The following is a 24,117-nucleotide window of genomic DNA, read 5'->3' on the forward strand; positions in this document are numbered from 1 at the left end:
TTCTTCTCCAGGGGATCTTCCTGACCAAGGGATCAAACCTGCATCTCCTGCATTGCAGGTGGATTCTTTACCACTGAGCTACCAGAGAAGTGTATCTTTGGTGTCTCCTAAATTATCAAAATTTTCAAAAGTGTTGAATGATCTAGGGAGAGAAAGTTGGAAGTCTTGTCATTAGAGATCTGGTATATAAATTTTAAAAAGCATCGAATGGTTCGGGAGAGAAGGTTGGAAGTCTTGTCATTAGAGATCTGGTAAAATCCAGTCTACTTTTAATTTGCTAGTTAAAACCCTTTTGAAATAATTAGTAAACCAATTATGAATGGATTGAATAGAACTATTACACAGTCCATACATATCTTACCAAAGTATTTTGAGACATTTTATCAGATGCTTTGTTGAAAACCAGATAGGTCTGTTGTATCTCCTAGGCTTACTGATAGAAAATAAAGAGAATCTGGCATGATTTATTCTTTTTCCAAATTGAAGTATAGTTGATTTATAGTTCTGTGTTAATTTCTGCTTTATAGCAGTGACTCAGTTTTATATATTCTATTTTGGTATTTTTTTCCCACCATGGTAGTTTATCATGGGATATTGAGTATAGTTCCCTGTGATACACAGTAGGACCTTGTTTGTCCATTCCATATATAATAGCTTACATCTGCTAACCCCAACCTCCCACTCTATCACTCCCCCACCCACCCCCCTTTGGCAACCATAAATCTGTTCTCTGGGGCATGACTGATACTTAGTGCATCTGTGCTGGCCCTAGTGATTACTTCTGGTCATCCTGTCACTAGTGTCAGGTTGACCAATATGAATTTTGCTGTATATTTTCTCCTCTTTTTCCTGTCTCTAGTCTTCTGGTTCCTTTCCTATTCTTCATAATTCCTTAAAGGTCTCCAGAGTTAGTCTGTAGTTGTGCTTCTCAAACTTCAGTGTGTAAGTGAATCTGCCAGAGATCTTGTTACAGTAGAGGTTCTGATTCTGGAGGTCTGGGATGGAGCCTGAGATTCTGCATTTCTAACAAGCTTCTAGATGCTGTTGATGCTATTGGTCCTCAGACCACAGTCTGTGTAGCTTGAAACCAGAAGACTTGGCGTTCTGGATGAGAAATCTAGATTTGAATGTTCCTTTAGAACAGGAAGGAGGTCTCTGGTGAGTAAAGCTTTCAAGTTCTTATGTCAATACTTACAAGCTCATTAGTATCCATATCCTCCAACAGTCTTCGGTCTCATTCCTTTACCTTTATTGTCTCTTACTCCACCTGGCTCTTATGCCAGTCCCTTTTGCATTTCTCCCCCTTTAGTGTCTTTCTTCTTCTGTTCACAGTTAGGCTTCTTGGGAGAACGAACATGTTTTATACTTCCATTTTCACCTGTCCTGATTATCCTTCAGTTAACGACTCTGATCATGTCACTCTCCTGTCTGGAACCTTTCCCTGACCTCCTATTCCCTCTGTTTCCTTATAGTGACATTCTGCAGCCTGGCCCCTGTTTCCCTCTCCAGCTCACCTCTTCCACTCCAGGAATTCCAAACCACCCATGGTTCCCAGGGCACATTGTTTTCTTCCCAGTCTCCTCGCCTTATCTTCTATTGTTCCTTTATCCATAAAATCTCTTCCTTGGCTAACTGCTCTCATTCTTCAGATATTCCGTTCACTCTCTGTCTCCTCTTAGAAACATAAGCTCACATCTCTGCTTATAGTTATTGTTTACATAATTCAAGAATGATTGAAAAGAGAGGTACTTGTACCTTTCCATTCTGACTTGCACCTGTAACTGTGGAACTGGTGTAAGGAGGTGTTATCTTGCCATGATGGTGATCATTCTTACTGAAAGATTTTAAGGATAGCAAGTCACTTGGTAAAATCACCATAATCTTTTTAAAAAGGGAAGATTTAACTATAAATGAAGAGGAAGAAGAATATTTTAAATTAGTTTTCATTGTGTGAATTAGTCTACCTGACCTATGTAATATTTATTGACCTTATAACTTCAAATTGTTCACATATTTTATATTCGCTCCACACACATTTACAGAATACCTATTGTGTACAAAGGATTAAGATTTATCTCTGAAACACACACATTAAGACCATTGACGTTAAGACGATTAAGACCATATTGACATTATAACTTTGTAGGAATGAAGCAATAAAATAAAAATATTTTATCAGATTAAAATATTGTCACTAATGTGGCCCACAGAGACAGTGATGAATGATAAGGTTTTCAGATGATAATTCAGAACTTTAACAACATCTTACATTGGCCACCCTTGGGAGCAGAGTGACAGAGTCTCTTGCTGGCTTAGAGTGGCCTCATGCAAATCACGGAATGAATCGGGGTTTCTTGATAGTAACAGGGAATAGAGATGGAAAGCTGCCTGAAAAGATGCAGACACTGAGGATGGATTATTAGCTGATTATTCAAGCTCTAGATGCTCTGAACTTGAAATAAATTAAGTCCAAAAGAAACGAGGCTATGACCAGATAAAATTTTTTAATAAAATTTTAAAATGTTTTCCATAACTATGGCCATGATCTCACAGGCAACAAATGCAATTTGCTATCAGATGCATTATTGCCATGGCACTTGCAGATATGAGAAGGGATGGGGAAAGGTGGAAGTCGAAGAGCTAATAGACTTAAAACTTTATTTGCAAAATGGTCTTAATGTGTGTGTTTCAGAGATAAATCTTAATCCTTTGTACACAATAGGTATTCTGTAAGTGTGTGTGGAGTGAATATAAAATATGTGAACTACTTGAAATTAACTGAAGGGTTTTTATTAGGGAACTGTTCATGGTAGTGTGTTGGGTTTCTCTGGTGGCTCAGATGGTAAAGAATCTGCCTGCAGTGCAGGAGACCAAGGTTCAGTTCCTGGGTTGGGAAGATCCCCTGGAGAAGGAAATGGCAACCCACTCCAGTACTCTTGCCTGGAGAATTCCATGGGCAGAGGAGCCTGACAGGTTGCAGTTGATGGGGTTGCAAAGAGTCAGACACAGCTGAGCGACTAACACACTAACACACTTGGTAGTGTAGTTTTCTGCCTGCTGGATCATGTTCTGTCCTAGAGTCCCAAGGAAACGTAGAGGAAGACATGCAAAAGAGAATAGGGATGGTCAGCTTCATTAAGAATAGAACATCTGCTGGTATAATTTCCTTTTCACTAGGGATATGGAACTGTTGATGAATTACTTTCCAGCCGAAATGCCTGGAGTGGGAGCTCTGGTCTCCATTCTTTGCATTGGTTTCCTGGCCAGTCTATCTCTGGGCAAATGACTCACTTGGTTTATGTTGCCTTTTGGTATAATAACATTTATTCACACTGAACTCTGCCTCTGGTACGTTGCACCAGAAAACTAAGAAAAAAAAAAACAAAAACCAGAACTAGAAGCAATATTTTGAATTATGAAAGCTCAGTCATAATAATCTATTTTGTGAAAAAGTAGGTCATGCCAAACTTACTCCTTTTTTGAGGATAATGTTCTTTGGATAAAAATAGGACTTGTGGCTCAGGTGGTAAAGAATCTGCCTGCAGTGCAGGAGACCTGGGTTCAATTCCTGGGTCAGAAAGATGACCTGGAGAAGGAAATGGCTACCCACTCCAGTATTCTTGCCTGGAGAATTCACTCCATGGACAGAGGAACCTGGTAGGGTACAGTCCATGGGTCTGCAAAGAGTCAGACATGACTGAGCGACTAACACTTTAGATAGGATCAGTGTTGGGTAAATGGGCCAAAGGGCTCTAGAATTAGATAGTTCTGGGTGTTCTGGTTCTGGCACTTGTTAGCATTTTGTCCTTGTTCTAACTGCTATTATTTTTAAGGTAATGTTTGTCTCACTGTAAAATAGTAGAGAATTTAGAAAACACAGAAAGTTGTGAAGAAGAGAAGAGTAAATATTCATGAGCATTTTCTTATATCATTAAACATTTGTTAAAAGCACCATTTCATACATTTGTGTGGAAATATTTAGATATTTAATCATTTAACCATTCTTATATTTTTGGACATGGAAGATGTTTCTTTTTTTAAACCATGAAGAGTAGTGCTGTGATGAGTATCTTTTAATTAAAAAAAAAGTATTTGTTCAAGTTTTTTTCTCAATGGGGTAATTTCCTAGAAAGGGTGTTATGGAGTTTTATTTGTACATTTTTTTTAAAATTAAATTTTTGTTTCTCTCCGACTGCCGGTGACGGCCAGGTATGGGCCCAATGCTCCAGCGCCATCCGTTTTCAGGGCTAGTTGATTCGGCAGGTGAGTTGTTACACACTCCTTAGCAGATTCCGACTTCCATGGCCACCGTCCTGTATTTGTACATTTTTAATATTTGCTTTTGAAGTTCTTGATAACTGAAAGCAGAGTAAAGGATAAATAATTATGCTGAGCACCAGTTTTCTTATTTATCTGTATCATAATCCTGGGAGGCTATACGCTAATATCTGCAGAGCACTAGCACGATGACTGGCAAATACGCAAATATTGTCAGTGTTTCTAGTCTTTGCCTTAATATCGCTATTGTCCATACTGTCAGTCTCTGTAATATAACAGCCAGATATTTTACCAATAAAAGCAAGGTTATTTAAGAACAGCCAGAGGAATTGCAACTTAGGGTATGTGAACTATGGAAGACTATAGGCAAATCCAGAGAACAAGGCAGGGGAACTTGCTATTATCGGGAAGAGGAGGGAAAGGGCAGGGGCTGTAATAACCAAAGAGTCCACTGGAGGAAGCTGTGAGTCCAAAGTATGGAGGTTCTCGCCATACTTAGAAGAGTCAACCAGTTCATTGGTTGGATTACTACAGTCTCTGATCAGAGTGTATGTATGTGTGTGGGAGGTGGGAGGGAGGATTTTCTTCTTCCTGCTGGATAGTAGAGTTGTTGTTTAGACTCTAAGTTGGATTCTTTTCAACCCCATATACTGAAACCCACTTCGCTTCTCTGCCAATGGGATTTCCCAGGCAGGAATACTGGAGTGGGTTGCCAGTTTCTTTCTCCAGGGGATCTTCCTGACCCAGGGATTGAACCTGAACCTGTGTCCCCTGCATTGGCAGACAGGTTTTTTTTTTTTTTTTTTTTTTTTTTTTTTTTTACCACTGAGCCACCTGGGAAGGGCAGTAGGGTAGTAGGTAAGCCTGGATAGTAAAGTAGGCATCACCTTTCTGCTACAGATGTAGGTGTACATCGCCTTTTCGGAGTAATTGACTATCGCCGTGAGGCATGAGAGCTCCCCCTACAGGCCTATCCTCACTCCAATTTTAGTTGAGATTTCTTTAATTCCACCATACCAAATCATTAAGTGCTCAACCACCACAGTCATCTGTTGTTTAAAAGAGAAAATAAACTGTAACTGAATTGTACGTCTTTGTTGTGATAGAGAATTTGTCTGTGTGAAAATCTATCCCAGTGTTCTTTTTTGAAAACTGCCTTTAAAAATGTGTGTGAAGGTGGAAGGTTGAGGGGAAAGACAGTGTTGGGCTTATTTAAAGTATTTCTTTTGAGTTAAAAAACAAACAGAAAATTGTTGCAGTCCATTGAAAGATTGGCACAACTGGCTTCTATATCTATCTTGGTTTTAATATGTCAAAGCTTGTAGTTCACAACTGTGTGAATTTAATGTGCATTTCGGTTATGTGTGTTGGCTAGTGGGAAAAGCAAGAGGGGGGAATCAATGTTCTTGAAACCCCAAGTTGCCAGTGTAAATTAATATAATTTGAGAGCTGTGAGTCACTTCAAAAGATGTCATAAAATGGTAATTATAATAAATGAATCAGGAAATAATGAAACTTCATATCTGATTTCCAAAATTCTAGTTGTTTGAGAATGGGTCCATCTTGATAGCTTAAATTATTCAGGTAGACTATTGTTTTCTCTTTGATTTAAAATTTCTATTTAGAGCATCAGTATTGTATTTTAGTCTCATTCTGGGGTTCTAGCCTATTTAGGCTCAAAAATAGCATAAGCAGATTCTCCTGGCATATCATTTACTGTTTAAGGAGATTTTGTTATTTATTGTCAATACTCTTCTGGGTCTGAGAAATGATTTCATATTGGGGTGTAATATCTGAACAGGTAAATAGAACCAGCTTTAGAGTTTGTTTTGTCTTTATTATCATCATTGTTACATAGCTGGAAAAGATTTAAGAGGCTTCCTAATCTAGTCTTCCACCTTTTCAAAAAGGAGAAGGCCTCTGGCAATGCTGACTGCTTCCTTCTCCTTGGCTTCTGTCTTTTTCCACTAAACTCCACAGCAGACATATACCATGGTGCTAAATTTAGTCTGTGGCCCCTAAAGAGATCTAGTCAAGTCCAGCTCATCCGTGGTCAGGTGGACCTCAGCTTCAGTTTTCTCACCAAGTCCAGAGTCATTAAACGGGTGATAGGCAGATTTGTGTTTCTGCTTTTTTTGTGAGCCAAAGGGTAAAAGTCAAAATGGTTTCTTTAGTTTGGGTAATACTGGACACTTGTATGGAACTTGCAGCTAAAATAATGAGTAAACATTTGTTAGGCAAATTGACTATTGCTTGTCACATAGTAAATGCTGTAAACATGTTTGAAAATACAATAGAAAGTGTAATTTATAGTTAAAATCATTGTCTATGATTCCATACTGCCCAGCTCAGAAGAGCTTTACATTTGGCGGCTCCCTAGGCTTTTAGTGGCCTGGGCCTGAGGCTCATCTCCTCAGGCTTTCCTTCATCCTTGTTATTGTCTTTGCTCAGTTACCTCTCATTAACTGTAACCTTCTGCAGATGGGAAACATCCTCACAGTGGAGCCCATTCAGATTTCTTTGCAGTCTCTTGTATAGAGCTGTGCAGGGAACCCGAATCAGGGACTGGGGTGAATTGATTCTTTTAAAAAATAAATAAGAGATTCTTTTACATAATACTGCATTGTTTTTTTTAGATTGGAGCTGCCAAAAACTGAACTTCATTTTTTCCGGCCTTTGTATTCACTGAAAGGAGATGTTGTAGGTCTTAAGTGCAGTGGTATATTGGCAAATGGTATGTTGGTAAATGTTTAACAACCAGCTCTTTCTTGGAAAAAAGCCTTGAATTGATGTGTTTGCCAATTTTGATGGTGTAGATATTCCCACCACGAATTTCCAGCTACCCATGTGACCTCAGTGAAGTGGAGCTGGGAAGAGATATGTTCGTTCAGCTTTCCTGAGCTGGGAGCAGGTTCCTGCTTGCCACTGTAAATACAGGACTGAGGGGATGTGCCTTAGGTCCAGCCATGGAAGGTCTGTGGAGATGCTGAGTGTGAATCTTCCTAGTGTTATTTGTCCACCTGCTGTATGTCATGCACTGCTCTAGGTACCAGGGGTGTAAGAATGAACAAACTGAAGTCCCTGCCTTTGTGGCATTTATATCCCAGCAAGAGGTTTCAGAAATTTCCAATTTCAACTTTTTGAGATGCTAGCATTCTCATATTTGGGGACAGTTTGAGTCAAGGTCCCATAACACTTTATTCAGTGAGGAAAATAGAATGGGCTCATTTAATTTTTCCTGGGCTTAAAGCAGGGATTGTGAGGGAGAAGGTAGCATTGCTCTCTGAATTGTCCCCACCTTGAAGTGGCAGAGACCCTAAACCTTACAACACCAGGAGCATTAGCAGTATGCCACAAGGGGTGGGAACTAAAATGGCAGAGAAGATAAGGGTCTTGCTTGGAGTTTTAGTTCCCTAACTAATCCAGAGAAGGCAATGGCAACCTTCTCCAGTACTCTTGCCTGGAAAATCCCATGGACAGAGGAGCCTGGTAGGCTGCAGTCCATGGGGTCACGAAGAGTTGGACACGACTTCACTTTCACTTGCACGCATTGGAGAAGGAAATGGCAACCCACTCCAGTGTTCTTGCCTGGAGAATCCCAGGGACAGGGGAGCCTGGTGGGCTGCCGTCTATGGGGTCACACAGAGTCGGGCATGACTGATGCGACTTAGCAGCAACTAATCCAGAGGAGGTGACTTAATTGCAAGCCATTAGTCTTCCTCATTAAAAGTTAATGAACTGGAAGTGTATAAAGTGGACAAGATTCTGGTAACTGAAATCTTATCAAAGAATTGCAAAGGTCTACATCTTCAAGAAGGGTAAGAAAGGCATTGGAGAAGCTACTGGCAGAGCTCAGGGAGAAGGATAACAATACATGCTCCTTTGGAAGAGAAGTTAGGATTCTTTATGAAGAACCTCAAATCAAGTGAAATTTTTGTCTAGGAATGTAGGTCGTTAGGAAACTCAAAAGCTTTAGATAAGCAAAAGCAGAAACAGTTAATTTCCAACAACAAACTTTATTGGAAATTAACTGTTTGATGCTTTGGAAGTCCTGCTTGGGTTGCAGGGCTCTCCAGGACCTCTGCCCTTGCTGCTTTTCACCTGTCAAATGAATGATTCATTCATCAGTTCAGTTCAGTTTAGTTGCTCAGTCGTGTCCGACTTTGCGACCCCATGAATCGCAGCATGCCAGGCCTCGCTGTCCATCACCAACTCCTGGAGATTACTCAAACTCATGTCCATCGAGTTAGTGATGCCATCCAGCCATCTCATCCTCTGTCGTCCCCTTCTCCTCCTGCTCCCAATCCCTCCCAGCATCAGGGTCTTTTCCAATGAGTCAACTCTTCGCATGAGGTGGCCAAAGTATTGGAGTTTCAACTTCATCATCAGTCCTTCCAATGAACACCCAGGACTGGTCTCCTTTAGGATAGACTGGTTGTATCTCCTTCATACATAGTGTCTAATGATACTGCTGCCTTATTCAGTGTCATCATTCCAGCGGATGTAGATTGTAGACCATTCATGTCTCTGTTTATCTGGAATATGCATTGCTCATTCATGCCCAGGCCATCTCCATCTTCCTTAGAAGCAAGGTTCTTCATGCTGGTTTGGAATTTAATTCTTGACTATGCAATTTTTAGCCAAACAAAGGAAACCCAGGCCCTTTTCTAGTACAAGGGCCCCTTTCAACTATTTTGGAATGACCGATGTGTCTTCCTGGATGACTCAGCAGTAAAAGAATCTGCCTGGAAAGCAGGAGACGCAGGAGATGAGGGTTCGATCCCTGGGTCGGGAATATCCCCTGGAGGAGGAAATGGCAACCCATTCCAGTATTCTTACCTAGGAAATCCCATGGACAGAGGAGCCTGGTGGGATACAGTGCATGGGGTTGCAAAGTTGTACTTGACTGAGTACCCATGTAGAGTCTGTGTCTTCAGCTATGGGTTTGGGATTACCTATATCACAGTTGCCTTCTGGTACATCTCTAAAATACCCATTCCTGTGATGATGTGTGCCAAACCTACTGAACCAGAGTCTCTAGAGTGTGGTTTAGTAATTTGCATTTTTAATAAGTTTCTCAGGTGATTCATGGGTACACTAAAGTTTGACAACCCCTGGGTTAGACTCAGACTGTTAGGAATTAGCGTCAGAGTTTCCCTGGGGTCCAACCTGAATCACATTGGAACAAAAGCTGCCTACCTGTCCCTGCAGGTAAGCCTGGGAAAGGGTTGGAGCCTTATTTTTCTGTTTAAATTAGGATACCTGCACCATTTGTTAGGCCAGTAGGGACAAGTCCCCTTCCCAAAGGTCACTATTATGTGACACACTGGTGCTAACAGGCCCAGGTCAATTAACCGTTACAGCTGAAGGTGAACATAATCAATTGTTTTGTTTTTAGCTGCTAAAATGTAATTCTGCTATTATCATGTTATGGACATTTGCATGATGGTTGACAAAAAGGAAATCAGTGTGAGTTAATACATTTTGTGCCCTTTACCTGTTCTCTGACATTCTAGTATTCGTGTACCAAGTGTTGTTTCTTTCAAATCAGTAACACTTTAAAAATCATTCAGTCCCACACTTTGATGCCTCTGACCCTTTGGCCTGCTGCTGAGGCGAAACAGCACAGCTATCTTTAGTGTGTCCAATGCCATCATTTTATAGATGTGAAAATCAAGGTTGGGGGAGAGGAGGCGACTTATCTGGGTGTGTGGGGGTGCAGCAGGCCCCAGGTCTCGCCTCTTCTAGGTGAGTGTTCTTTCCTTCCCTGGGCTGCTTCCCAGCAAGAGGGAAGTGTTCCTGACAAGTTCTTTGATGAGTCTCACAGTTCTTGGCAGACAAATCCAAGATTCCCATTTCTAAAGACACAGTATTTGGCATTCCCCTGTGAAAGCAGGGACATTGTGTTGAATTATAGATTTAGTCTAAGATTTGGAGAAATTGTGTCTTTCTGCGTCTCGTTCCACATCACTGAGCACTGAGTTTCTGGAAGGGAGGAACAGTGCTTCCCTGATTATATGGGCCAGGGGACTGTCTTCAGTGCCTAGGAGGGCAAGTATGTTGTGATTACCAAGTCTGGTGATAGTTGTGCCATTATTAATGTATCCGAAGCCTTGTCTCTAATTTACTTTGGAGACTGATAGGTGATTCGGAAAATGGGCAGGAGAGGCTGCTTGGAGCGAGAAGGTGGGGGAAGCTTTCTTTTGTTTTGCATTTCACATTCCTCCCTCTTTACCTGACTTGCTTTGGAGACCATTCTGGCTTTACAGGGGGGCACAGACACATCTGAAGGTGGAATCAGCAAGAATACACATTCAACAAACAGAGCAAAGCTAGAGAGTTTGGCTCAGTTCCCTCAGGTAGTGCTGATGAGCCAGTGAATCTTGGTTACTAACATGATGTTTTCTAGAGTCTGGTCAATCTTTTTGGGGGAGTAGGGTAACATAAATCAGTCATGCACAGTAAGTTTGATAGAAAATGATCAAGAACTATTTCTTAGGAGAAAAAAACCTCTGTAGTTAGTAAAGGTCTGAATCAATGACTTCTGACCTGTTAAACTTGAGCAAAACCCAGTGTTCTTTATCATGTGGCTGTCACAGCTTGTTCCCCATTCAGTGTCTATCCTCTTATTATTTATTCATTTCTTAAAAGATTCTGATTTTGTTTAGGGTAACAGAGTGCCTAGATAGAAGTACCTTCCAGATTCCTTTGCAGATAGGGGTGCCCAGGTCACCCAGGTCTGGCCAGTTAGTAGTAAGTGGAAGTTTACTGGATAGAGCTCTGGAAATATCTTCCTTTTTTTCTGGTGGTAAGGGACAGGTCAAGCTGGGACATGCCTTTGTCTTTAGCCTAGGCCTTTTCTGCTTTCTGTCTAGCATATCCTTGACCATTAAAAAATGATGAGAAGACCTGAAGAGACATTTTTCCAAAGAGGACATTCAGATGACCAACAGGTACATAACAAAAAAGAAACAGGCTCACAGATTTAAAGAACAAACTACAGGTTGCCAGTGGGGAGAGCAAAGGTAGAAGGGGCAAGGCAGAGTAGGGGATTAAAAAGTACAAACTGTTATGTAGAAAATAGATATGCTATGGAGGTATATTGTACAACACAGGGAATATAAACAATATTTTATAATAGCTATAAAGAGTGTATAATCTTTAAAAATTGTGAATCACTATTTTATACACCTGTAACATATAATATTGTACGTCAACTATATTTCAATTAAAAAAAGAAATCCCTTTCAATTAAAAAAAAGAAAAAAGAGCAACAATAAAAAAAAATCCCATGTTTATCAGCAGTTTGGTAATAAATGTCTATTAAGCTGGCAAAAAAGCTTGAAAAATTAATAGTAAATGCTTCCCTTATATAAGTGAAAGCTATTATTTGCAATTTAATACCTAATGTTTAGCAAGATGATCAATTTCATACCCAGTGATTTTTTCTTTCTCCTTATTTTACTAAAATAGAAAATACTTCATAATTTTTGTCAGGAGTGGCAGCAAGCATATGATAACTCTGTCAGTTTAAGAAATTGGATAATTCAAATTGAACTTGTGTCCAGAAATGATAATGTGACTTTTCACATGAAGAGTAGTCAGTGTTTCATCAGATGATAAATCTGTAAGTCTGCAAGAACATCTCCTTCAAACTTGCCCTTCAGTCTTCTCAAAGAACCTCTATAGTTTATTCTCAATGTTCAAAATAAACATGTTGTATTCCTGAATGAGAAGATCAGGAAAATCAAATGACCAACTGTACTGCTGACATTTGCCACCTGAAACCACGGAGCTGCTTCTTCCTGATGTTATCTGTGTAGAACAGGAATGCTTTAGCCTCATCCCTTGGTTCAAAAGTTGGCATCAGTGCCCTTGACAGTAAGAGCACTTCTGTCGGGAACAACCAATCTAGGACACTCTGTCCATTTTGTTGCAGAGCATGCTGAGAAGACAAATGCACAGTGGCTGTCATTTGATTATACTCATGTTTTAAACTATTTCCTACACCCAGGTTAAGATCAGGAGGCATATAGTTGTGTGTTATCCATTGTAGTGAACAAAGCGGTGGGTGTTTTGCATAAAGATAAAGCTTCTTTTATTTGTGTAGCACTCTTCTCCCTCACTGGAAACATAGCTGATTATTCCATCATTATTAATTCTAAGGCACCTTTTCCAATGAAAAATGTCTTTTGTTGATGAGTTTTTTGGTGACAGACAGAAGCAAGAGTTTTAAAGTACTCCCTCAGATATGTACTATTGTTGTTAAGTGGCCCAGTTGTGTCAGACTCTTTGTGACCCTATGGACTGCAGCACACCAGGCATCCCTGTCCCTCACCATCTCCCAAAGTTTGCCCAAGTTCATGTCCATTGCATCAGTGATGCCATCCAGCCACCTCATCCTCTGATGCCCTCTTCTCCTTTTGCCCTCAGTCTTTCCCAGCATCAGGGACTTTCCCAATGAGTCAGCTTTTCACATCTGTTTACCTAAATACTGATGCTTCAGCTTCAGCATCATCAGTCCTTCCAAATGAATATTCAGGGTTGTTTTCCCTTAAGATTGACTAGTTTGCCACAGCAAGCATTATCCTCAATGGCGAAAAACTGAAAGCATTTCCTCTAAAATCAGGAACAAGACAAGGGTGCCCACTCTCACTACTACTATTCAACATAGTTGTGGAAGTCCTAGTCACGGCAATCGGAGAAGAAAAAGAAAGAAAAGGAATTCATATTGGAAAAGAAGAAGTAAAACTCTCACTGTTTGCAGATGACATGATCCTCTACATAGAAAACCCTAAAGAAATGACCAGAAAATGACTAGAGCTAATCAATGAATATAGTAAAGTTGCAATATATAAAATTAATACACAAAAATCCCTCACATTCGTATACACTAACAATGAAAAAAACAGAGAAATAAAGGAAACAATCCCATTGACCATTGCAACAAAAAGAATAAAATATTTAGGAATAAATTTACCTGAGAACAAAAGACCTGCACATAGAAAACTATAAAACACTGAAGAAAGAAATCAAAGAATACACAAATAGATGGAGAAATATACCATGTTCATGAATTGGAAGTCTCAATATAGTGAAAATGAGTATCCTACCCAAAGCAATCCATAGATTCAATGGAATCGCTATCAAGCTACCAACAGTATTTTTCAGAGACCTAGAACAAATAATTTCACAATTTGTATGGAAACAAAAAAAAACCTCACATAGCCAAAGTAAACTTGAGAAAGAAGAATGGAACTGGAGGAATCAACCTTCCTGACTACAGACTATACTACAATACTACAGTCATCAAGACAGTATGGTACTGGCAAAAAGACAGAAATATAGATGAATAGAACAAAATAGACAGCCCAGAGATAAATCCACGCACCTATGAACACCTTTTCTTTGACAAAGGAGGCAAAAATATACAATGGAGAAAAGACAATATCTTTAACAAGTGATACTGGGAAAACTGATCAACCACCTGTAAAAGAATGAAACTAGAATACTTTCTAACACCATACCCAAAAATAAACTCAAAATAGATTAAAGATCTAAATATAAGACCAGAAACTGTTAAACTGTTAGAGGAAAACATAAGCAGGACTCTCTCTGACATAAATCACAGCAAGATTCTCTATGACCCACCTTCCAGAGCAATGGAAATAAAAGCAAAAATAAACAAGTGGGACCTAATTAAACTTAAAAGCTTTTGCACAACAAAGGATGCTATAAGCAAGGTGAGAAGGCAGCATTCAGAATGGGAGAAAATAATAGCAAATGAAACAACTGACAAAGAATTAGTCTCCAGAATATACAAGCAGCTCATGCAGTTCAATACCAGAAAAATAACCAACACAATCAAAAAGTGGGCCAAAGAACTAAACAGACATTTCTCCAAAGAAGACATACACATGGCTAATAAATACATGAAAAGGTGCTCAACATCACTCATTATCAGAGAAATGCAAATCACATCTCACACCAGTCAGAATGGCTGCCATCAAAAAGTGTACAAACAACAAATGCTGGAGGGGATGTGGAGAAAAGGGAACCCTGTTACACTGTTGGTGGGAATGAAAACTAGTACAGCCACTATGGAGAACAGTGTGGAGATTCCTTAAAAAACTGGAAATAGAACTGCCATATGACCCAGCAATCCCACTGCTGGGCATACACACTGAGGAAACCAGAATTGAAAGAGACACATGTACCCCAGTGTTCATTGCTGCACTGTTTACAATAGCTAGGACATGGAAGCAACCTGGATGTCCATTGGCAGATGAATGGATAAGGAAGTTGTGTTAATATACACAATGAAATATTATCCAGCTATAAAATAGAATGACTTTGAGTCAGTTCCGATAAGGTGGATGAGACTGGAGCCTATTATACAGAGTGAAGTAAATCAGAAAGAGAAACACCAATACAGTATATTAATGCACATGTATGGAATTTAGAAAGACAGTAACAATGACCCTATATGCAAGACAGCAAAAGAGATACTGATGTAAAGAACAGACTTTTGGGCTATGTGGGAGAAGGTGAGGGTGGGATGATGTGATAGAATAGCACTGAAACATGTATATTACCATATGTAAAACAGATGACCAGTGCAAGTTCAATGCGTGAAGCAGGGCACCCAAAGCTGGTGCTCTGGGACAACCCAGAGGGATGGGATGGGGAGGGAGGTGGGAGAGGGGTTCAGGATGAGGGGGCACATGTACACCTATGGCTCATTCATGCTTTGATGTATGGCAAAACCACCACAATATTGTAAAGTAACTAGCCTCCAATTAAAATAATTAATTAAAAATAAGCTTGATTGGTTTGATCTCCTTGCTGTCTAAAGGACTCTCAGAAATCTTCTCCAGCCTCACAGTTCGAAGGCATCAATTCTTTGGCATTCTGTCTTCTTTACAGTCCAGCTCTCACAACCATATATGACCACTAGGAAGACCATAGCATTGACTATACGGACCTTTGTCGGCAGAGTAATGTCTCTGCTTTTCAACACACTGTCCAGGTTTGTCATAGGTTTCCTGCCAAGAAGCAAACATTTTCTGATTTCATGGCAGCAGTCACCATCCGCAGTGATTTTCGAGCCCAGGAAGAGGAAATCTGTCACTACTTCCACATTTTCCCCTTCTATTTGCCATGAAGTGATGGGGCTGGGATTAGATCTGATGGACAGAGTGCCTGAAGAACTGTGGACTGAGGTTCGTGACATTGTACAAGAGGCAGGGATCAAGACCATCCCCAAGAAAAAGAAATGCAAAGAGGCAAAATGGTTGTCTGAGGAGGCCTTACAAACAGTAATGAAAAGAAGAGAAGTGAAAGGCAAAGGAGAAAGGGAAAGATATACCCATTTGAGTACAGAGTTCCAAAGAATATCAAGGAGAGATAAGAAAGCCTTCCTCAGTGATCAGTTCAAAGAAATAGAGGAAAGCAATAGAATGGGAAAGACTAAAGATCTCATCAAGAAAATTAGAGATACCAAAGGAACATTTCATGCAAAGATGGGCACAATAAAGGACAGAATTGGTATGGACCTAACAGAAGCAGAAGATATTAAAAAGAGGTGGCAAGAACACACAGAAGAACTATACAAAAAAGATCTTCATGACCCCAGATAATCATGATGGTGTGATCACTCACACTGACCTAGTGCCAGACATCCTGGAATGTGAAGTCAAGTGGGCCTTAGGAAGCATCACTACAAACAAAGCTAGTGGAGGTGATGGAATTCCAGTTGAGCTATTTCAAGTCCTGAAAGATGATGCTTTGAAAGTGCTGCACTCAATACGCCAGCAAATTTGGAAAACTCAGCAGTGGCCACAGGACTGGAAAAGATCAGCTTTCATTCCAATCCCAAAGAAAGGCAATGCCAAAGAATGCTCAAACAACCGTGCAATTGAACTCATCTCACGTGCTAACAACGTAATGCTCAAAATTCTCCAAGCCAGGCTTCAGCAATATGTGAACCATGAACTGCCAGATGTTCAAGCTGGTTTTAGAAAAGGCAGAGGAACCAGGGATCAAATTGCCAACATCCATTGTATCATTGAAAAAGCAAGAAAGTTCCAGAAAAACATATACTTCTGCTTTTTTTGACAATGCCAAAGTCTTTGACTGTGTGGATCACAACAAACTGTGGAAAATTCTTAAAGAGATGGGAATACCAGACCACCTGACCTGCCTCTTGAGAAATCCGTATGCAGGTCAGGAAGCAACGGTTAGAACTGGACATGGAAGAACAGACTGGTTCCAAATTGGGAAAGGAGTATGTCAAGACTGTATATTGTCACCCTGCTTATTTAACTTGTATGCAGAGTACATCATGCGAAATGCCAGGCTGGATGAAGCACAAACAGGAATCAAGATTTCTGGGAGAAATATCAATAGCTTAAGATATGCAGATAATACCACCCTTATGGCAGAAAGTGAAGAACTAAAAGAGCCTCTTGATGAAAGTGAAACAGGAGAGTGAAAAAGTTGGCTTAAAGCTTAACATTCAGAAACCTAAGATCATGGCAAATAGGTGGGGAAACAGCGGAAACAGTGACAAACTATTTTGGGGGGCTTCAAAATCACTGCAGATGGTGACTGCAGCCATGAAATTAGAAGATGCTTGCTCCTTGGAAGAAAAGTTATGACCAACCTATACAGCATATTAAAAAGCAGAGACATTACTTTGTCAATAAAGATCCGTCTAGTCAAAGCCATGGTTTTTCCAGTAGTCATGTATGAATGTGAGAGTTGGACTATAAAGAAAGCTGAGCACCGAAGAAGAACTGATGCTTTTGAACTGTGGTGTTGGAGAAGACTCTTGAGAGTCCCTTGGACTGCAAAGAGATCCAACCAGTCCATTCTAAAGGAAATCAGTCCTGAATATTCATTGGAAGGACTGATGCTGAAACTGTAATACTTTGGCCACCTGACGTAAAGAACTGATTCATTTCAAAAGACTCTGATGCTGGGAACGATTGAAGGTGGGAGGAAAAGGGGATGACAGAGGATGAGATGGTTGGATGGCATCGCCGACTTAATGGACATGAGTTTGAGTAAACTCTGAGAGTTAGTGATGGACAGGGAGGCCTGGCGTGCTGCAGTCCATGGGGTCGCAAACAGTCAGACATAACTGAGCGACTGAACTGAACTGAACTGAGTAGGGCTTGATGTCATGATCTTAGTTTTTTTTAGTATTCAGTTTTAAGTTGGCTCCTTCACTCTCCTCTTTCACCCTCATCAAGAGATTCTTTAGTTCTCCCCTTTCTGCCATTAAAGTGGTACCATCTGCATATCTGAAGTTGTTGATGTTTCTCTTGCCTATCTTGATTCCAGCTTGTAACTCATCCAGCCTGGCATTTCTCATCATGTGCTCAGCATATAGGTTAAACAAACAGGATGGCAGCAGACAGCCTTGTTATACTCCTTTCTCAATCTTGAACCAATCAGTTGTTCCATTCTAACTGTTGCTTCTTGACCCGCATATAGGTTTCTCAGGAGACAGGTAAGATGGGTTGGTATTCCCATCTCTTTAAGAACTTTCCACAGTTTGTTATGATTCACACAGTGGAAGGCTTTAGCATAGTTGATGAAACAGAGGTAGATGTTTTTCTGGAATTACTTTGATTTATCTATGATCCAGTGAATGTTGGCAGTTTTATATCTGGTTCCTCTTCCTTTTTTAAACCCAACTTGGACATCTGGAAGTTCTTGGTTTGCATAATGTTGAGGCCTAGGATGCAAGATTTTAAGAATGACCTTACTAGCGTGGGAGATGAGTGCATTTGTCTGATGGTTAAAACATTCTTTAGTAGTACCCTTCTTCAGAATTGGGATGAGGATTGACCTGTTTCAGTCCTGTGTCCACTCCTGGGTCTTCTAGATATGCTGATATGTTGAATGGAACACCTCGATGGCATCATCCTTTAGGGTTTTGAATAGCTCTACTGGAATTCCATCACACCCACTAGCTTTGTTAACAGCAGTGCTTCCTAAGGGCCACTTGACTTCACGCTCCAGAATATCTGGCTCTGGGTGACTGACTACACCATCACAGCAATTCAGTTCATTAAGATCTTTTTTTGTATATTTCTTTCATGTTTTGTTTCCATATCCTCTTGATTTCTTCAGTGTCTACTAGGTCTCTACTCTTCAATCATGAGTGAACAGCAACTGGGTCTCACAAGGCTGAACCTGACTGTGAGGAAGCTTGGAAATTATCCTTTGGGTCTCAGGAAGCCCGAGTTCAGTTGCTTAGTCGTGTCCAACTCTTTGCGACCCCATGGACTGTAGCACGCCAGACTTCCCTGTCCATCACCAACTCCCAGAGCTTGCTCAGACTCATGTCCATCGAGTCACTGATGCCATCCAACCATCTCATATTCTATCATCCCCTTCTCCTCCTGCCCTCAATCTTTCCCAGCATCAGGGTGTTTTCCAGGGAGCCACAGTGTGGTCTTAAATAGGTCAGGACAAGTTCAGGTTTATATTTTAGTCATATTATTCTGTTAGCTGTGTTAAGGATAGATTTGATGGCGACAAGTTTAGAAGCAGTAAAACCAATTAGGAGGATGTTGTTGAATTCTAGGTAAGATATGATGAAGACTTAGACCAAGGCGTGGCAATAGGGATGAAGAACTGGTGATTTATTAAGAAACATAGGACACCCTTGTCTTGTTCCTGATCTTAGGGGGAATGCTTTCAGTTTTTCACCAGTGAGAATAATGTTTGTTGTAGGCTTATCATATATGGACTTTACTATGTTGAGGTAGATGCCTTATATGCCCATTTTTTGAAGAGTTTTAATCATAAATGGGTGCTGAATTTTGTCAGGCTTTTCCTGCACCTATTGAGATTATAACATGGTTTTTATCTTTCAATTTGTTAATATGGTGTATCACATTGATTTGCATATATTGAAGAATTCTTGCATCCCTGGAATAAACCCAGCTTGATCATGGTGTCTGAGTTCTTTGATGGGTTGCTGAATTCTGTTGGCTAAAATTTTGTTGAGGATTTTTGCATACATACTCATCAGTGATGTTGGCCTGTAGTTTTCTTTTTTGTGTGTGTTGTCTTTGTCTGGTTTTGGTATCAGGGTGATGGTGGCCTTGTAGAATGAGTTTGGAAGTGTTCCTTCCTCTGCAATTTTTGGAAAGAGTTTTAGAAGGAGAGGCATTAGCTCTTCTCTAAATGTTTGATAGAATTCTCCTGTGAAGCCATCTGGTCCTGGGTTTTTGTTTTCTGGGAGATTTTTGATGACAGATTCAATTTCAGTACTTGTAATTGGGTTATTTGTAATTTCTATTTCTTCCTGGTTCAGTCTTGGAAGATTGAATTTTTCTAAGAATCTGTCCATTTCTTCCAGGTTATCCATTTTATTGCCATGTAGTTGATCATAACAGTCTCTGTATTTCTTCATTATCTGTTGTAACCTATCCTTTTTCATTTCTAATTTTGTTGATTTGATTCTTCTCTCTTTTTTTCTTGATGAGTCTGGCCAAAATCCCCACTATTATTCAACATAATTCTGGAAGTCTTAGCTACAACAATTAGAGAAGAAAAAGAAATAAAAGGAATCCAGATCAGAAAATAAGAAGTAAAGCTGTCACTGTTTGCAGATGACATGATACTGTACATAGAAAACCCTAAAGATAGTATCAGAAAATTGCTAGAGCTAATCAGTGAATTTAGAAAAGTTGCAGGATACAAAATCAATACACAGAAATCACTTCCATTCTATATAGTAACAATGAAAAATAAGAAAGAGAAATTAAGGAATCAATCCAATTCACTATTGCAACAAAACAATTAAACATCTAGGAATAAACTTACCTAAGGAGACAAAAGAACTATACAGAGAAAAGTATAAGACACTAATGAAAGAAATCAAAGATGACATAAACAGATGGAGAGATATTCCATGTTCGTGGGTAGGAAGAATCAATATTGTGAAAATGACTATACTACCAAATGTAATCTACAGGTTCAGTGCAATCCCTATCCAATTACCAATGACATTTTTCACAGAACTAGAACAAAAAATTTCATAATTCATATGAAAATAAAAAAGACCCCAAATAGCAAAAGCAGTCCTGAGAAAGAATGGAGATGGAGGAATCAACCTTTCTGACTTCAGATTATACTACAAAGCTACAGTCATCAAGACAGTATGGTACTGGTACAAAAACAGAAATACAGGCCAATGGAATAAGATAGAAAGCCCAGAAATAAACCCATGCACCTATGGGTACCTTATATTTGACAAAGGAGGCAAGAATATACAATGGGGCAAAGACAGCCTCTTCAATAGATGGTGCTGGGAAAACTGGACAGCTACATGTAAAAGAATGAAACTAGAACACTTCCTAACACCATACACAAAGATAAACTCAAAATAGATTAAAGACCTAACTGTAAGACCAGAAACTATAAAACTCTTAGGGGAAAACATAAGCAGAACATTCAATGACATAAATCAAAGCAAGATCCTATATGACCCACCTCCTAGAGTAATGGAAATAAAAACAAAAGTAAACAAGTGGGACCTGATTAAACTTAAAAGCTTCTGCACAGCAAAGGAAACTATAAGCAAGGTGAAAAGACAACCCTCAGAATGAGAGAAAATAATAGCAAGTGAAACAACTGACAAAGGATTAATTTCCAAAATATACAAGCAGCTCATACAACTCAATACCAAAAAATCAAGCAACCCAATCAAAAAGTGGGAAAAAGACCTAAACAGACATTTCTCCAAAGAAGACCGGCCTATGGCTAACAAACACATGAAAAGCTGCTCAGCATCACTCATTATTAGAGAAATGCAAATCAAAATGACAATGAGATACCACCTCACACTGGTCAGAATGGCCATCATCAAAAAGTCTACAAACAATAAATGCTGGAGAGGGTGTGGAGAAAAGGGAACGCTCTTGCACTGTTGGTGGGAATGTAAATTGATACAGCCACTATGGAAGATGGTATGGAGATTCCTTTAAAAACTAGGAGTAAAACCACCATATGACCTAGAAATCCCACTGATAGGCATATACCCTGAGGAAAATTGAAAAAGACACATGTATCCCTTATTCATTGCAGCACTATTTACAATAGCTAGAACATGGAAGCAACCTAGATGTCCATTGACAGATGAGTGGATAAAGAAGTTGTGGTACATATAAATGATGGAATATTACTCAGCCATAAAAAGGAATGCCTTTGAGTCAGTTCTAATGAGGTGGATGAACCTAGAATCTATTATACAGAGTGAAGTGAATCAGAAAGAGAAAGATAAATATCTTATTCTAACGCATGTATACAGAATCTACAAAACTGGTACTGAAGAATTTACTTCCAGGGCAGCAGTGGAGAAACAGACATAGAGAATAGACTTGTGGACATGGGGAGAGGGGAGGAAAGGGTGAGATATATGGAAAGCGTAACCTGGAAACTTACATTATCATATATAAAATAGATAGCCAATGGGAATTTGCCGTATGACTAAGAAACTCAAACAGGGGCTCTGTATCAACCTAAAGGGATGGGGTGGGGAGGGAACTGGGAGGGAAGTTCAAAAGGGAGGGAATATATGTATACCTATGACTGATTCAGGTTGAGCTTTGATGGAAAACAACAAAATTCTGTAAAGCAATTATCCTTCAATAAAAAAAATATAGGAGATAAGATTGTCAGGGCTTGATGATTGAGCAGATGTGGGGGTTAAGTTTGGGTTAAGGCAGAGTTGAAGGTGTTGATTAGTTTTCTAGATAGGATATTTGTGGTGGTGTCATTAATAAAGAGAGATTGAGTTCAAGGGGAGAAGCAGGTGGGATAAAGTAGGGTGTGAAGGGAAAAGGTTTTAAGTTTGGTACAAGTTGAGTTTGAGGTCCCTGTGGATTACCTAGTGAGTTATAAGAATCTAAACTTGAGGGTAAAAATGTAGAAGTCATCATAGTAGATGATCAAACCACGAGACTGTGGATGAGTTCACCTAATGAGAGGATGTCGAGGAGGCATTTTAAAAAGCAAGTTAAAAGGAATCCTGTGAAGGAGACAATGAAGGGATGGTCACAGAGGTGGGAGGAGGATCATGGTTGTGAAGTGTCCCAGAAACAAAGGGAGCAGAGAATTTCCAGAAGAGAATGACAAATGCCATCAAACCCAGTGGAGAAAGACTAGGTGATGTCCATTTGATTGACAAGGAGGAGCGCATGATGACCTTGAGACAGAATAGTTTCAAAAGAGTGGTGGGGGTAGATTACTGTGGTTCAAGGAATAAGTGGAAGCAGGAAAAGGGGAGGGAGAGTAAGCTTCTCCCTTAAGCCACCTGGGCTCAGATGATAAAGTGTCTGCCTGCAGTGCGGGGACCTGGGTTCGATCCCTGGGTCAGGAAGATCCACTGGAGAAGGAAATGGCAACCCACTCCAGGACTCTGGCCTGGAAAATTCCATGGACGGAGGAGCCTGGTAGGCTACAGTCCATGGGGTCGCAAAGAGTTGGACACGACTGAGCGACTTCACTTTCACTTTAACCTATTGTGGTCAATATTAGTTTTCCTAGCCAGAGAAGTTCAGCAATAACAAGGTTTTGAGGGTATTCACTATGTGAGTAAGTGAAGGAAAGAGAAGGTCAAGTTCACTGAAGTTGACAGGTACAGAAATTGTGGGTCTGGTCACTTACATGGGACTTTGAAATTATTCTAGATAATGGTAAGGCCTGGAGAGGTCAGAAGCTATGAGTTAGGCACTAAAATCTTCAGCAAATAATGAACAACCTAGAACTTTGCAGATTACAGAAATGAAGAGGAAGCAGAAGGAAATATAGTCAGAGGACATGAGCCTTAAAGGACCCATGGTTTACAAGAATATGGAAGGACAGTGTTCTAGGTGTGGAATGGGGAGTGAGGAATCTGATGATCCAATGCCCAGCCCTGAGGTGGAGTGCATAGTAGAGTCAATAGTAGTACCCAGTGGGGAAGCAGGGCTCTTGGATTTCAGTTAAGGTCCAAGGCTACAGGGAATAGTCTGTGAAGCAGGCACTTGATAGTGTCAAGTGTTGGTTTTAATCTTGGAATAAAAGTTCCAGAGGGTACAATGAGAGGTAAGAGAAGAAGGAGAGGAGAGCTAGAGCACAGAGAGGCATCCCTGAGCAATGTGGTGATGAGAGTACAAAACAGTACAATTTTAGATATATGACAAGGATGTCAAGTGTGGTAGAATTCACTGGCCTTAACATTTCAGTAGATCTTTGGGATAAAGTTGCTTTAGGTGTTGCACAGGCATCTAAAAATCAACTGATGACCACTGACTAGTTCTAGTCAGGAATGTGTAGCTCCTGTTACCATAACAGAATGAGGTTAGGTCGGCTTTTCCATGGAGCAACACCATACTTGCTCAACATTCAGCACTGGACAGAAAGATAAATATTGGGTTTTAGTCCAAGCTTTTCCTCTGACCTCGTTTATGGTCTTGGGCAAATTACTTACCCTTTTAGTGTCTTCATATTTAAAATGAAGGGGTAAACCAGATAGTCTGTGAAATGGTATGTTGATCCCATTTGTCCTCTGGTATTCTTCTACTAGATGTGGTGCTTTTGGTACCATTGTGATACCATTATAGCACTCATTAACCTTTCACTGTAATCTCCACCAGGATGGACCATCTTTCAGGCATAGACAGACACACACATGCAAGTCAGGTACTACCTACTCTCATTTTACTTCGCCTGTGACATTCAATAGGAAGGACTATGTCCTCAGAGCCTAAACACATAGGGGTTTCTTGAGTGTTCCATTTGCCTGACTGCAAAGGATAGACCTTCAGCCAGCCA

The 24,117-nt window shown here is 40.1% G+C and overlaps 1 protein-coding gene across 2 annotated transcripts in view; it reads left to right on the forward strand.

Annotated features, from left to right (window-relative positions):
- Positions 1 to 24,117, forward strand: part of GPR176 (G protein-coupled receptor 176) — a 124,694-nt gene that overhangs the window by 41,974 nt on the left and 58,603 nt on the right. The window lies entirely within an intron of this gene.

This window comes from Dama dama, chromosome 12 (genome assembly GCF_033118175.1).
Source record: "Dama dama isolate Ldn47 chromosome 12, ASM3311817v1, whole genome shotgun sequence".
NCBI lineage: Eukaryota > Metazoa > Chordata > Mammalia > Artiodactyla > Cervidae > Dama > Dama dama.